We start from the raw sequence: 13473 nt of genomic DNA, 5'->3' as shown, positions 1-13473 counted from the left end.
AATTTGTTTTATCCGTTGCTTTTGCAATTTGATGGTGAATGCTTGACTGAGTTCTCATTTTTCTACCCTGGGTGTGGGGTCATTGACCTTCCATTGTGGGCAAGGTCATTATTGCTTTCTTCACCCCCCTATGTCTGTATTCCTTTTTCAGGTAGCTTTCTATCTTTGTTTTGGAATAAGATTACATGCTTTTATCCCTGTCTTAGATGAGAGGGTGACAAATGGATGTAAATTTATTTTGTAAATTTATAATTAACATTTTATAAACATAGACTGGGTGGGGTCTTTGACTTCCCATGGTGGCAAGAGGTCATGCTATGTCCTCTATCCCTTATATTGTTTTCCAAGTTTCTTTATGTCCTTGTCTTGGAATGAGATTACTTGGTTTTGTCCTTTCGACTGCCGGAGTCATTGGCTGAGAGGGAAACAGTCAAATGAATATTGTTGGTTTTGGGAAAAAAAAATTCTTTGTCTTGTAAATCAGTTCGCGTAAATTTTTTTATTATATTATATATATGTGTGTATATATAATATGGGGGGGCGAAGTGGCCGAGTGGTTAAGGCATTGCACTGTGATCCGGATGACCCAGGTTCGAGCCCCGCTTCAGGCACTTTCGTTTTTTTTTCCTTGAGCAAGATTATTAACCCCAATTTGCTCACTTGGACAACATGGGTGATTCCTGTTGACATCAGACATCTTGTTTGATGAGTTATCTATATTCCTTCGTGGATGCCTAGGCGACGATATCTTATGATATCGCGGCGCAAAAGGCATAACGTAACTTAATATAATATAATTAAAAAATAATACGCGAACGTTTGAGTGTATTCCTCTTAGGGGGGACCTGTGCTTGTGTCAGGATGAGACTTTTGGGTGTTATCAGACTTAGTACACTGATAGCATTCTCTTGGAATCTACATTTGTTCCTCTTTGTCTTACTTTTCTTGTGTGCTTTTAATTGTAAATCTGGAAATTTTTACAATCCATTTTATTCCTTTTTACTGGTGCTGAAAATGCGTCGCAAATGCAGTAAAACCCTTAAATCAAACATAACATTTGAGTGTATTCCGTCTCTGGATTGAACTGTTAGGCGATCTCAAAACTAAGCACATTAATAATTTGATCTACTTCTGCTCCGTATTTGATCCAAGCCATTTTTCTTACTACGTATTTCGCAACAGCTTTTAATTGTGCTGAAAATGACCTAATAGTGTCGCAAGCACCGAAAGTAGTCCATCAGAACCATTAGGTCTATAGAGCCAGATTTCATCCAGTTTCTATAGTGTGAAAATAATAACTTGTTACCCTTCGAATAGGGCGCTTTTCTATTGCCAAATTACTGCTGGGTGTACAAAAAAAAAGAAAGGGAGAGGGGGTGGGGTCTTAACTTCATCTAGGATATATCTCGGTCTCTATGATTGTGAAATGGGTGCTCTACCAACTAAGTTAACGGGACTGCATGAGTCGCATAACCATTTAAACGTTTATGTCCGAACACACTGACTGAGCAAATGTGAGTAAAGAGGCTTTTCCAAGGACTCGTACTGAGTCTCCCATAGTAGAACTTGAACCTATTAAAGAAGTTTCTTATTTCTTTTTTTTTTTTTAAGTTATTCATATTCTAGTTCAAGAAAATTCATTGTAATGAATATAGCCATATGTTAAAAACCTCTATATCTTATTATCAATCCTGCATGGAGTTAATATAAATAATGTAGAAATCAAAATAAATAATATGTAATAACAGTAATAATAATCATAGAAGTGAGATGAAAACGGGGGGGGGGGGGGGGGGGGGGGGGGGGGGGTTACCTTAGCAACTAGTACCACTTTCCCACAGCTAGGAGGCTTAACCCATTTTACATCCGTCCCATCCATTGTAGGCCTGATTTTAAGTAGTCAGTCCCTTGTAAGCCTGAAAAAAAAATGGGCAATGGTGGTAATATTATTAATTGAAACTCGAGGATAAAAACTGTTGTTATCACATTTAGTTAACAACAGTGAATTAAATTTGCTGTGAAATGTGGAGTACTCATCTGCAAGGTTATTAGAATTATTCAGAGAGACACAATTCCATAACTCAACATCAGCCGTGGGGCTAAAAATTATATAGTTTGGGGATTGAGTAAAATATCGAATAAAAAAGTAGTCATTCAATGGAGCCGAAGTTTAACCTGGTTTGAAAAAGCGCGAAACGGGCCATAGCAATTGCTACCCTTTAGATAGGACTCTAGTCTATGTCAAAGTACTTTCCGCTAGATCTAACAGACTCAGCTACCCAATCACTGCTGGATTGATAAGGGGAGTGGGATGAGAAAAATAAATTCACTCGGGATCAAGCTCAGTCCCTTGGAATGGGGTGGGGCTTTTTAAAACAGTCTTATGGGCATGGTGTTTTGTTACTGTATTTATATCAGTTTAGATTTGGACTCGGGATCACATTGATTTCATAGTCATCGCCTGCCCTGGTGTTTTTAATTTAAATTATTATTTATAATCTTTGGTGAATTCGGAGGAATTCATCACCTTAAAGGCAAAATAGTTGAAATTTGAATGTAACCACACAGACTCATTGATCCACTACTTAGACTGACTTAGACTAAACTTACTAAGACTCGAAGACTAAGACTAAGATTAAGACTAAGACACTAAGATGATCACGACTCGTGAAGCAGGTCATATCATATTAATATTTCCGTGTCAGGTTCGACATATCTGTCTTCTGTGATTTTTTGAGAATAAATCTTACAATTAGCCGTAGATTGGTGTAACATAGTATATAGGTATAGCTAGGGAAACGATTAAATAATACAGACTTACCGTGAAATGTGTAGACCGTGTAGACAGAACCTTTTCGTTGATTGGTGAGTTTTGCTCAGAACTCAGAAACTCGGCAACCTTCACCTTTTTTATTTAAAAGGTTACATCCGGCTACGTTATTTTTGGTCATAAATGGGGGAAAGGGGGGGGGGGGGGGGGGGGGGGGGTATTTTGTGTTGTATATATAATAATAATAATAATAATAATAATGATAATAAAGATTTTATTGTCTATAAATATGGCAATTTGTCATTTAGTTACACTTGTTATAACATTATATGATAACTTTTACACTGAACAGATATTTCACTCTCTCTCTCTTCTCCCCTCTTCTCTCTCTCTCTCTCTCTCTCTCTCTCTCTCTCTCTCTATCGCTCACACATACACACACTCTCTCTCTCTCACACACACACACACTCTCTCTCGCTCTCACACACACACACACACACACTCTCTCTCTCTCTCTCTCTCTCTCTCTCTCTCTCTCTTCCTCTTTCTTTCACGCGTGCGATATAAACAACATAAACATATATGAATTAATTTCGTTTTCAATTTGTTACAATTGTGGCAATTCGACACCAAATATTATCATCATTATCAATTGGTAAATTAATCTAACATTAAATAAATTAATCAGTCAATCAGTCAACGCATCAATCCTTGGTTTTGCTGTACCATATGAAATATTCAACATTTTTATTGCTGAACGTTGATTTATACTCGTTAGTTCTACATTTAATCTGACAAAACCTTCTCCCAGATGGTAAAAGACTAAATTCATGGTATAACATGATGACGTGTACCTATTTACAAGTCTGGTAACCCAAATAATTATGGGCTCGTTGTTGGTGTTGTGTGTGTGTGTGTGTGTGAGAGAGTGTGTGTGTGTGTGTTTGTGTGTGTGGGAGGGGGGGGGGTGATGTGGTTAAGTCATCACGCTGTGATCCGGAAGATCCATGGTTCGAGCCCCTCTTCAGGCACTTTCGTTTTTTTTCCTTGGGCAAGATAATTAACTCCCACTTTGGACATCCTGTTTGATGGATTATCTAATATTCCCTAATGGAAAACATGGGTGACGGGGTCTAATGGTGCCGTTGGAAAGGGCGTACTTTTTTTCATTTTTTTTTTCATTGTTGTCATGGAAATAATCTCAAAGAAGGGCCTATCGCAAGGCTAACACTGTGTGTGTCCTGGCCTATCGGTTTGTCTGCTGTAAAAGCCACGATGGGGCATTTAAACTGGACCCCACTTATTGAACGGAGAAAGACGCAAAAGCTCAGTATGTTGTTCAAGGACGGGAAGGAAACCACCACCACCATCCTTTAACCAGCGGCTATGTGGTCTTGTGGTATGACACTCGCTTTCGGATCGGAAGGTACTGGGTTCGAGCCTCGCTCGGCGCATAGTTGAGTCCCTGGAAAAGGCTCTTTACTCACATTCTCTCACCGTACTCAGGTGTAAAATGAGTACCTGGCCGTTAACAGCGTTGTCTCTGTCCGAAAAATTGTAATATCGCCTTACAGGCGTCATGTCTCGTTCTACATGTTACGTGTTGCTGTTGGTCAGGGACCCCTTGTAAAGCGCTTTGAGCACGTTTAGTGGATATTGCGCTATATAAAAGCTCGAGTTTTTTTGTGCGGCTATGTGGTCTAGTGGTATGACACTCGCTTTCGGATCGGAAGGTCCTGGGTTCGAGCCTCGCGCTCGGCGCATAGTTGAGTCCTTGAAAAAGGCTCTTTACTCACATTCTCTCACCGTACTCAGGTGTAAAATGAGTACCTGGCCGTTAACATCGTTGTCTTTGTACGAAAAATTGTATTATCGCCTAACAGTCGTCAGGTCCCGTCCTACATGTTAAATGTTGCTGTTGACGAGGGACCCCTTGTAAAGCGCTTTGAGCACAATTAGTGGATATTGCGCTATATAAAAGCTCAATTTAAAAAAAAATGTTTTTGACTTCTTTGTACTATAAGTAGACTCTGCTATTAACCAATTGAAAAACTACGGAAGAAAAGATAATGATAATGTATAGATGCACTGCCATATTCCAGAACGCAATGCGCACAAAGTTGTTCTTCCCCTGTACCCTTTGTGTATGGAACGGAATCCCTGAAAATGTCAGAGCAACCGATAACCCGACAATATTCTATAGTTATCTCGACCAGTTTAAAAACGTTTATGTTTTATGTTTTTAAGAGTTTTACGGCGCTTGCAACACATTTTAAGGTCATATCAGCGCCAGTAAAAATGAGGAAAATGGGATAGTAAAAAGTTCTAGAATTACAATTAAAGCAACTAAGAAGAGGTAAGACCAAGGGGAATTTGTTCAAATAGGAAACATACGTATATTCAGCGGCGTGGCATGCTTACATTATAAAGCGGTGCCAGACGAAAATGTCTTACACATGCTACATTTGTAAATATAAAAGAAAGAAAAAAAAAAAACCTTACATACTTGTAAAGTAAATTTGCATGGTGATGTTTCTATCCCTGCAAATCTTTTCAATAGTTTGTTTATAGAAATCACGAACGAATATATTGATTGGAGTTTGGACACAGAGGGAAATGGCTAAAGGGACACATGCAGACATTGAATGTCAATCGAACAAAGGGTAATTTCAAAACTTACAAAGCGTAAGAATGTAAACAGCCCATGGCTTATTAAAAGAGTACTGTAGTTACGTCATGAAACAGCCCCATTCCACTTCGGAAATCAAACATGACACCATACAAGATCTCTCTCTCTCTCTCTCTCTCTCTCTCTCTCTCTCTATCTATCTATCTATCTATCTATCTATCTATCTACCTATCTCTCTCTGTGTGTGTGTGTGTGTGTGTGTGTGTGAGAGAGAGAGAGAGAGATGAACGCGCGCGCACACACACATACACACACACACAAAGTCAAACACGCATATTCACGCGAAGATCATGCATTTAGCATATAGCATCACTATCAAGAAATGTTTGACTTAACTCGTTCACATTCCTTCATATCAATTTTTGCAGCAATAATAATAATAATAATGATGGTGATGATGATGATGATGATGATGATGATGATGATGATGATGATGATGATGTGATGATGATGATGATGATGATAATAATAATAAAATAATAATAATAATAATAATAATAATAATAATAATAATAATAATAATAATAATAATAATAATAATAATAATAATATAATATAATAATAAATTAATATATACAATAATCACGACAGAGAGAGAGAGAGAGAGAGAGAGAGGAGAGAGAGAGAGAGAGAGAGAAAACAAATGAACTTCTTATATAATCGTGATTTCGATAATAATAAAGATGGTCGAAGTTACCATACTATGACTATGACGTAAATGACCAACATTAGCTATTATTCCCCAGTCCAACAGAGTTGGAGCAAAAATTTCTCGGCACCTGAGGCGGGGTTTTTCTCGTATGTGAAGATAGTAAAAATTCGAGCCATTTTCTCAGGTATTCAATGTGGCAGCACTATAGTAATAGCCTTAAATGGTGCCAGCAAAAATCCGCTCCTTGCAATCGTTTGAGTGGGGAAATCCAGTCACTCGCTCAGCCATGGTACACAGTCGCTGACAGTCATCAACGGACTGTGTGAATCGGGAGAAAAGCGTGGATAGAAGGCGTTGTGACAGAAAGGGAGTCTATTTCGCACTGTTGATAAAAGGCGATATATACCATTTCTCAGTTTTATATATTTTTTAAAATGCTGTTATCCATTTTTAAAACATGGATGTGGTGCCAGGCACCATTTGAACCAATAGAGCCACGCCCCTGCATATTCCAAGAGTACACTATCAAAGTAGGTACTTAGTTTGAGATCACCTAAAAGTCTTATCCAGACACAAGCATAGGTCCAAACTAAGAGGGATGCACTCAAACAAATCATAATATATAATACATAAACAAAACAATACAGTGCATAACAGAGAGACGATTTACAAGGGGGAAAAAATATCATCTCCCAAAACTAACTATACATTTGACTGTTTTCCTCTCAGCCAGGGTATCTGGCCACGACCAGGACAAAACCAAGTAATCTCATTCCAAGACAAAGTCAGAAAGCAAGTTGGAAAACAAATATAATAATAATAATAATAATAATAATAATAATAATAATAATAATAATAATAATAATAATAATAATAATAATAATAATAATAATAATAATAATAATAATAGATCTTTATTGTCCATAAATATGGCAATTTGTCATTTAGTTACACTTGTTATAACGTTAAATGATAACTGTAACATTGAAAAGATATAATTCACTCCTACTTATTTTCTCTCTCTCTCTCTCTCTCTCTCTCTCTCTCTCTCTCTCTCTCTCTCTCTCTCTCTCTTCCTCTCTTTCTTTCTCACGTGTGATATACACAACATAAACATATTCATTTCGATTTCAATTTGTTACAATTGTGGCAATTCGACACCAAAAATTATCATCATTATCAATTGGTCAGTTAATCTAACATCCCCCCCCCCCCAAAAAAAAAAAAAAAACAAAAAAAATTAAAAAAAAAAACACAACAAAAAAAAAAAAACACAAATAATTAAAAAAACAAAAACAAAAAAAAAAAAACATCAGTCTTCCTCGACTGGATCGAACCTCAGACCTCTTGATTAACGATCAGAACTGCTACCATGACGCCACTGAGGTTCCCTATAGTTGGGACAATTCTTTATTCTTCACAAGGGTGCCCGTTTTACGCTCTGTACCCCGGCTTGCATCACACATCATTGAACATGAAAGGACGGGGACGAAGACATAATTTGAGTGGAGCTCCGATTTTCTTTTTGAAAATATCAAATTGAGAAATTAGGGAGCAGGCACTGGTGTAAGATAAAGATATGAACATGTGTGTATGAAACGGTGCCATACAAAACAAGAAAGAAAATTACAAGAAAAAAAAACAAAAACATTCCAAATGAAAGGGTAAAAAATCACTCTTGTATTTTTCTATATTGCTTTGTTTGGCACCGTTTCATGCACACTATAGGGAATAAGATTAGCGTCCTTAATTGGACGTCACCTAGGTCTGTGACGTGACCGGCGGAAAAGTTATTAGAGAGAGAACGTCATGTTGATTGTGCGCATGCGTCTCTCGTCACTCGGGACTTTGTTATTGCTTTTTTTTCCCATCCACGTTTATGAATAATTCTCACTTAACTGTATTAACCAGACTATAAAAGTTAAAGGTTACACATAGTTTTATGTGTTGGTCCGTTATATTTCTGGATGGCAAAGTTGTGAGCTTCTTACCCAAGCGCATACTATCTATACTGACTGCTCATTCTGAAGATTCACAGACCTTGTTGTCGAGGTAAACTAAATCATAGAGCTGCCCATCATATGGATTGCCATGAATAACGACAGCATCGCCAAAACTCGTGAATAGAAGCTTAAGTCGGATACAAAAACACCTAAGGAAGCTTCGAAATGGAGTTTTGCATTTGCAGGACAAAGCGCCATCTCATTGTGCCGCAGTGCCGATGCAAGAGAAGCAGCAGTAGATTGCTGGATTTAAATCTTACCTCATCCTTCCCAATCACTCAATTTAGCCTATTCAAACATTTTTATGTTCCTTACATGAGCCCCGCTTCAGGCACTTTCGTTTTTTTCCTTGAGCAAGATTATTAACCCCCACTTTGCTCACTTGGACAACATGGGTGATTCCTGTTGCCATCAGACATCTTGTTTAATGAATTATCTATATTCCTTCGTGGAATGCCTAGGCGACGATATCTTATGATGTCGTGGCGGAAAAGGCATAATTTTTTTATTACATTGAAGAAATTGATTTTTGATTTTAAGGGTTTTACGGCGCTTGCAACACATTAAGGTCATATCAGCGCCAGTAAAAAGGAAAAAATGGGATAGTAAAAAGTTCTAGAATTACAATAAAGCATCCAAGAAAAGGGAAGACAAAGGGGAATTGGTTCAAATTAGAAACAGGTGTAGATTCCAAAAGCACTCTATCAAAGTACTTAGTTTGAGATCACTAAAAGTCCAATCCAGACACAAGCACAGGTCCCCGCTAAGAGGAACACACTCAAATGTTTTACAAATCATATATGAAATAAAGAAACCATAATACAGTGCATAACAGAGAGATGATTTACAATGAAAAAAATTCATCTCCCAAAACTAACTATACATTCGACTGTTTCCCTCTCAGCCAGGGGATCTGGCCAGGACCAGGACAAAACCAAGTGATCTCATTCCAAGACAAAGACAGAAAGCATGTTGGAAAACAGATATAAGGGGATAGAAGACACAGTATGTACCCCCCTGCCCACTATGGGAGGTCAGGAACCCCGCCCAACATTGAAGAAAGATCTCAAAGGAAAGCATTTAAAAGATGAAATTGGAGTTTTAAGAGCGTCAGAAGATTGGTTTTAAAGGTCAAACCCAACACATTCGACTTTGAAGGACTTTTCAAGGTTTCGGAGAGTGGAAGAAATGAACCATTTTAGCTGATAATCCTGTAGAAAAATAAAAGTTAGTGTATAAAATTTGATGAGAATCGGAATATCCATTCATAATGTCAATTTATTTTTGATCAAACCTAATAGTGTGCTAAGTGCTCATACTAAGTGCTATTGAAAAAAAAAACAAAAAAAAAACCAAACAAACCCAAATAACATTTATAAAGCGCAATATCCACTAAGCGTGCTCAAAGCACTTTACAATGGGTCACAAGCCAATAGTAAAACTTAACATGTTGGACAAACATGACGCCTGTAAGGCGATCATGCATTTTTTTTTCGACAGACAAGTACTCATTTTACACATGAGTACGGCGAAAGAATATAGGACTTAACTATGCGCTGCTCAAAGCGGGACTCGAACTCAGGGTCCTCCGATCCGGAGACAAGTGTCACACAACAAGACCACAAAGCCGCACATTACGTCAGTCCTTTCATACGGCTCCGAAATCTGGACGGTGACAAGAATTATTACCAATACAATTTAAGGTTCTCTTAAAATGTCTTCTATCCTGAAGATCAAATGGACTGACTCCCACATTCAGTCCCGTTTGCTTCTAAGCACAATAAAGTTATGGAATTCTCTCCCCAATAACTAAACAGATCCTGACATTTCTGTCACATAAGTATGGAGGTAATAATGACTGATACAGGCCATAACCTAACACCATCCCACACCACACCAATGTTGCGTCTATCTTCATGTTGAAGCTGCAAAAGTATGGATTGTGTTTATGTGTTTAAGGGTTTTACGGCGCTTGCAACACATTTAGGTTATATCAGCGCCAGTAAAAAGGAAGAAAATGGGATAGTTGAAAGTTCTAGAATTACAATTAAAGCACCCAAGAGAGAGTAAGACAAAGGGGAATTGGGAACAAATAGGGATCAGATGTAGATTCCAAGAGCATACCATCAATGTACTTAGCTTGAGATCACCTATGTCTCATCTGGACACAAGCACAAAATCCAACAAGGAGGAATACACTCAGACGCTTATTTGTTGTTGTTGTTGTTTGTTGCTTTAGGTCTCTTCCAACACAATTGAGGTTATATGAGAGACCGCTGAAACAAAAAAAACAAACAATCTAACAAAAATAGTACAAATGTCAATCAAAATCATAACCTAAAGATATCATAAGCTAAATTATAAATAACCAAGAACAAACAGGCAGAGGATTTACAGGAAAAAAAATATCCCCTGTCAAAAATACAATCACAAACCAAAGAAGCAGGATAGGCTAGTAAAGAGAAAAGAAACGACATCACTATCGGATCGTACACCCATGCGAACATCATAGGTATATGATTCAAGGGTGATGCTCCCATCCAACCACCCGCCTCAGACGCTTACATCATACATTAAAAATAAATATAATAATACATAACAGAGAGATGATTTACAAGGAAAAAAAATATCATCTCTCAAAACAATAACTATGCATTTGACTGTTTCCCTCCCAGCCAGGACTCGGGCCAGGGCCAGGACAAAACCAAGTAATCTCATTCCAAGACAAAGACAGAAAGCATGTAGGAAAACAGATATAAGGGGATAGAAGACACAGTATGTACCCCCCTGCCCGCTATGGGAGGTAAAGTATGGATTGGATTGGACTGATAAACCCTCTAACAGTGAGCTGTGGAGGAAAAACAACCAATGCTCAACAACAGAGGAGGTGTCAAAGAGTAAATTATGTTGGATGACACCCCCTCAGAAAGCAGTTATAGAATGCACCCCAGACAGGCTCTATATTGGAACCCGAAGGGCAGAAGAAAGGCTGGGAGACCAGAGGAAAATATATGGGGAATGTCGGGGGTCAGAAAGATTAGAGCGTAGGACTATTTGTTTTACGTGTAAAAAGTCTCATCCAGACACAAGCACTAAGAGGAATACACTCAAATGTTTGCAAAAGTTATTCAAAACAAAAAAATGTAACAATACACAACAGAGACTTACAAGGGAAAAAAGATCATCGCCAAAAACTAAAACTGTACATTCGACTGTTTCCCTCTCAGCAAAGGACTCTCTGGCTAGGGCCACGGCAAAAACAATAAATTTCATTCCAAGATTTTTTGTTTTTAAGGGTTTTACGGCGCTTGCATCACATTTGGGTCATATCAGCGCCAGTAAAAAGGAAAAAAATAGTGGATAGTGAAAAGATTCTAGATGTACAATTAAAAGGACTTGAGGAAAAAGTAAGACAAAGGCGAATGGGTCAAATAGGGAACAGATGTAGATTCCAAAAGCACACTCTCAATGTACTTAGTTTGATGTTTTTTGTTTTTAAGGATTTTACGGCGCTTGCAACACATTAAGGTCATATCAGCGCCAGTAAAAAGGAAGAAAATGGGATAGTAAAAAGTTCGAGAATTACAATAAAGCATCCAAGAAAAGGGAAGACAAAGGGGAATTGGTTCAAATAAGAAACAGGTGTAGATTCCAAAAGCACTCTATCAAAGTACTGAGTTTGAGATCACTAAAAGTCTCATCCAGACACAAGCACAGGTCCCCGCTAAGAGGAACACACTCAAATGTTTTACAAATCATAATATATAATATAAAGAAAGCATAATACAGTGCATAACAGAGAGATGATTTACAATGAAAAATATATCATCTCCCAAAACTAACTATACATTCGGCTGTTTCCCTCTCAGACAGGGCATCTGGCCAGGACCAGGACAAAACCAAGTAATCTCATTCCAAGACAAAGACAGAAAGCATGTTGGAAAACAGATATAAGGGGATAGAAGACACAGTGTGTACCTCCCTGCCCGCTATGGGAGGTAGGAACCCCACCCAGACTTAGTTTGAGATCACCTAAATAGCTCACCTAGACACCAGCACAAAGTCCCACTAAGAGGAATACACTCAAATGTTTACATTATGCATTCAAAATAACAAATATAACAATAGATAACAGAGAGATGATTAACAAGGAAATAACTATGCATTTGACTGATTCCCTCCTAGCCAAGCACTACGGCCAGGGCCAGGGCAAAACCAAGTAATTTCATTCCAAGACAAAGACAGAAAACGAATTGGAAAACAAGATATAAGGGGATAGAAGACGCAGTAAGAGTCCCCCTGCCCGCTATGGGAGGCCAGGAACCCCACCCAGCCATTCCAAGACAGAAAGCAAGATGGAAAAGAAAATACAAAAGACCAGAAAAGACACAGTAAACAGTGACCTCTCCGCCCAGTACAAGAGGTCAAAAGACCCTACAAACAGGACTGATGAAAATGGCCCAGAACCGGAGGGCCGGAAGTACATCGTTGTAGCCCCATGTCGCATCTGGGACAAAGTACGTGAATACGTGAGAAAATAAGTATCTTCACTTACACACGATTTCAAAAATATAACAATACCGGGCATTGTTACGAAAACTGATAAAATGTTTTATTTAATTTGTAACTTAAACAACGACTATAATATAAAAAACGATTCAAGTGATAAACAAAAACATTCATAAATATCAATGTGGGGTTATTGTATTATAAAAATTATGACTGGAAAATACATTCAAAATGATATAATAATAATAATAATAATAATAATAATAATAATAATAATAATAATAATAATAATAATAATAATAATATTAATAATAATAATAACAGTAATAATAATAATAATAACAGTAATAATAATAATAATAATAATAATAATAATAATAATAATAATAATATAATAATATAATAATAATAATGATGATGATGATGATGCTGATGATGACGATGATGATGATAATAATAATTAATAATAATAATAATAATGTTTGTTTTTTGTTTTTAAGGGTTTTATGCGCTTGACTTGAAACACATTTAGGCCATATCAGTGATAGTAAAAAGGAAGAAAATGGGATAGTAATAATTTCTAGAAGGAAAACAAAGGGTAATTAGTCAAATAGAGGAGAACAGGTGTAGATTCCAAGAGCACACTGTCAGTGTACTTAGTTTGAGATCACCTAAATGTCTCATCCTGACACAAGCAAAGGTCCCCACTAAGAGGAACGTACTGAAATGTTTACAAATATTTTATATGTAAAACAAAAATAATACAGTGCATAATAGACAGATCATTTACATGACAAAAAATATCAACTCCCAAAACCCTAACTATACATTTTATTGTTTCCCTCCAGCC

General features: G+C 37.3%; 1 protein-coding gene across 1 annotated transcript in view; it reads right to left on the bottom strand.

Moving 5' to 3' along the window:
• LOC144979766 (E3 ubiquitin-protein ligase LRSAM1-like) overlaps positions 1-13473 on the bottom strand; it is a gene marked incomplete in the record, with an annotated part of 41346 nt that overhangs the window by 9032 nt on the left and 18841 nt on the right.

This window comes from Berghia stephanieae, chromosome 9 (genome assembly GCF_034508935.2).
Source record: "Berghia stephanieae isolate SIO BIC M18660-M18661 chromosome 9, UCSD_Bste_1.3, whole genome shotgun sequence".
Classification (NCBI taxonomy): domain Eukaryota; kingdom Metazoa; phylum Mollusca; class Gastropoda; order Nudibranchia; family Aeolidiidae; genus Berghia; species Berghia stephanieae.
This window is presented reverse-complemented; position numbering and strand designations above follow the sequence as displayed.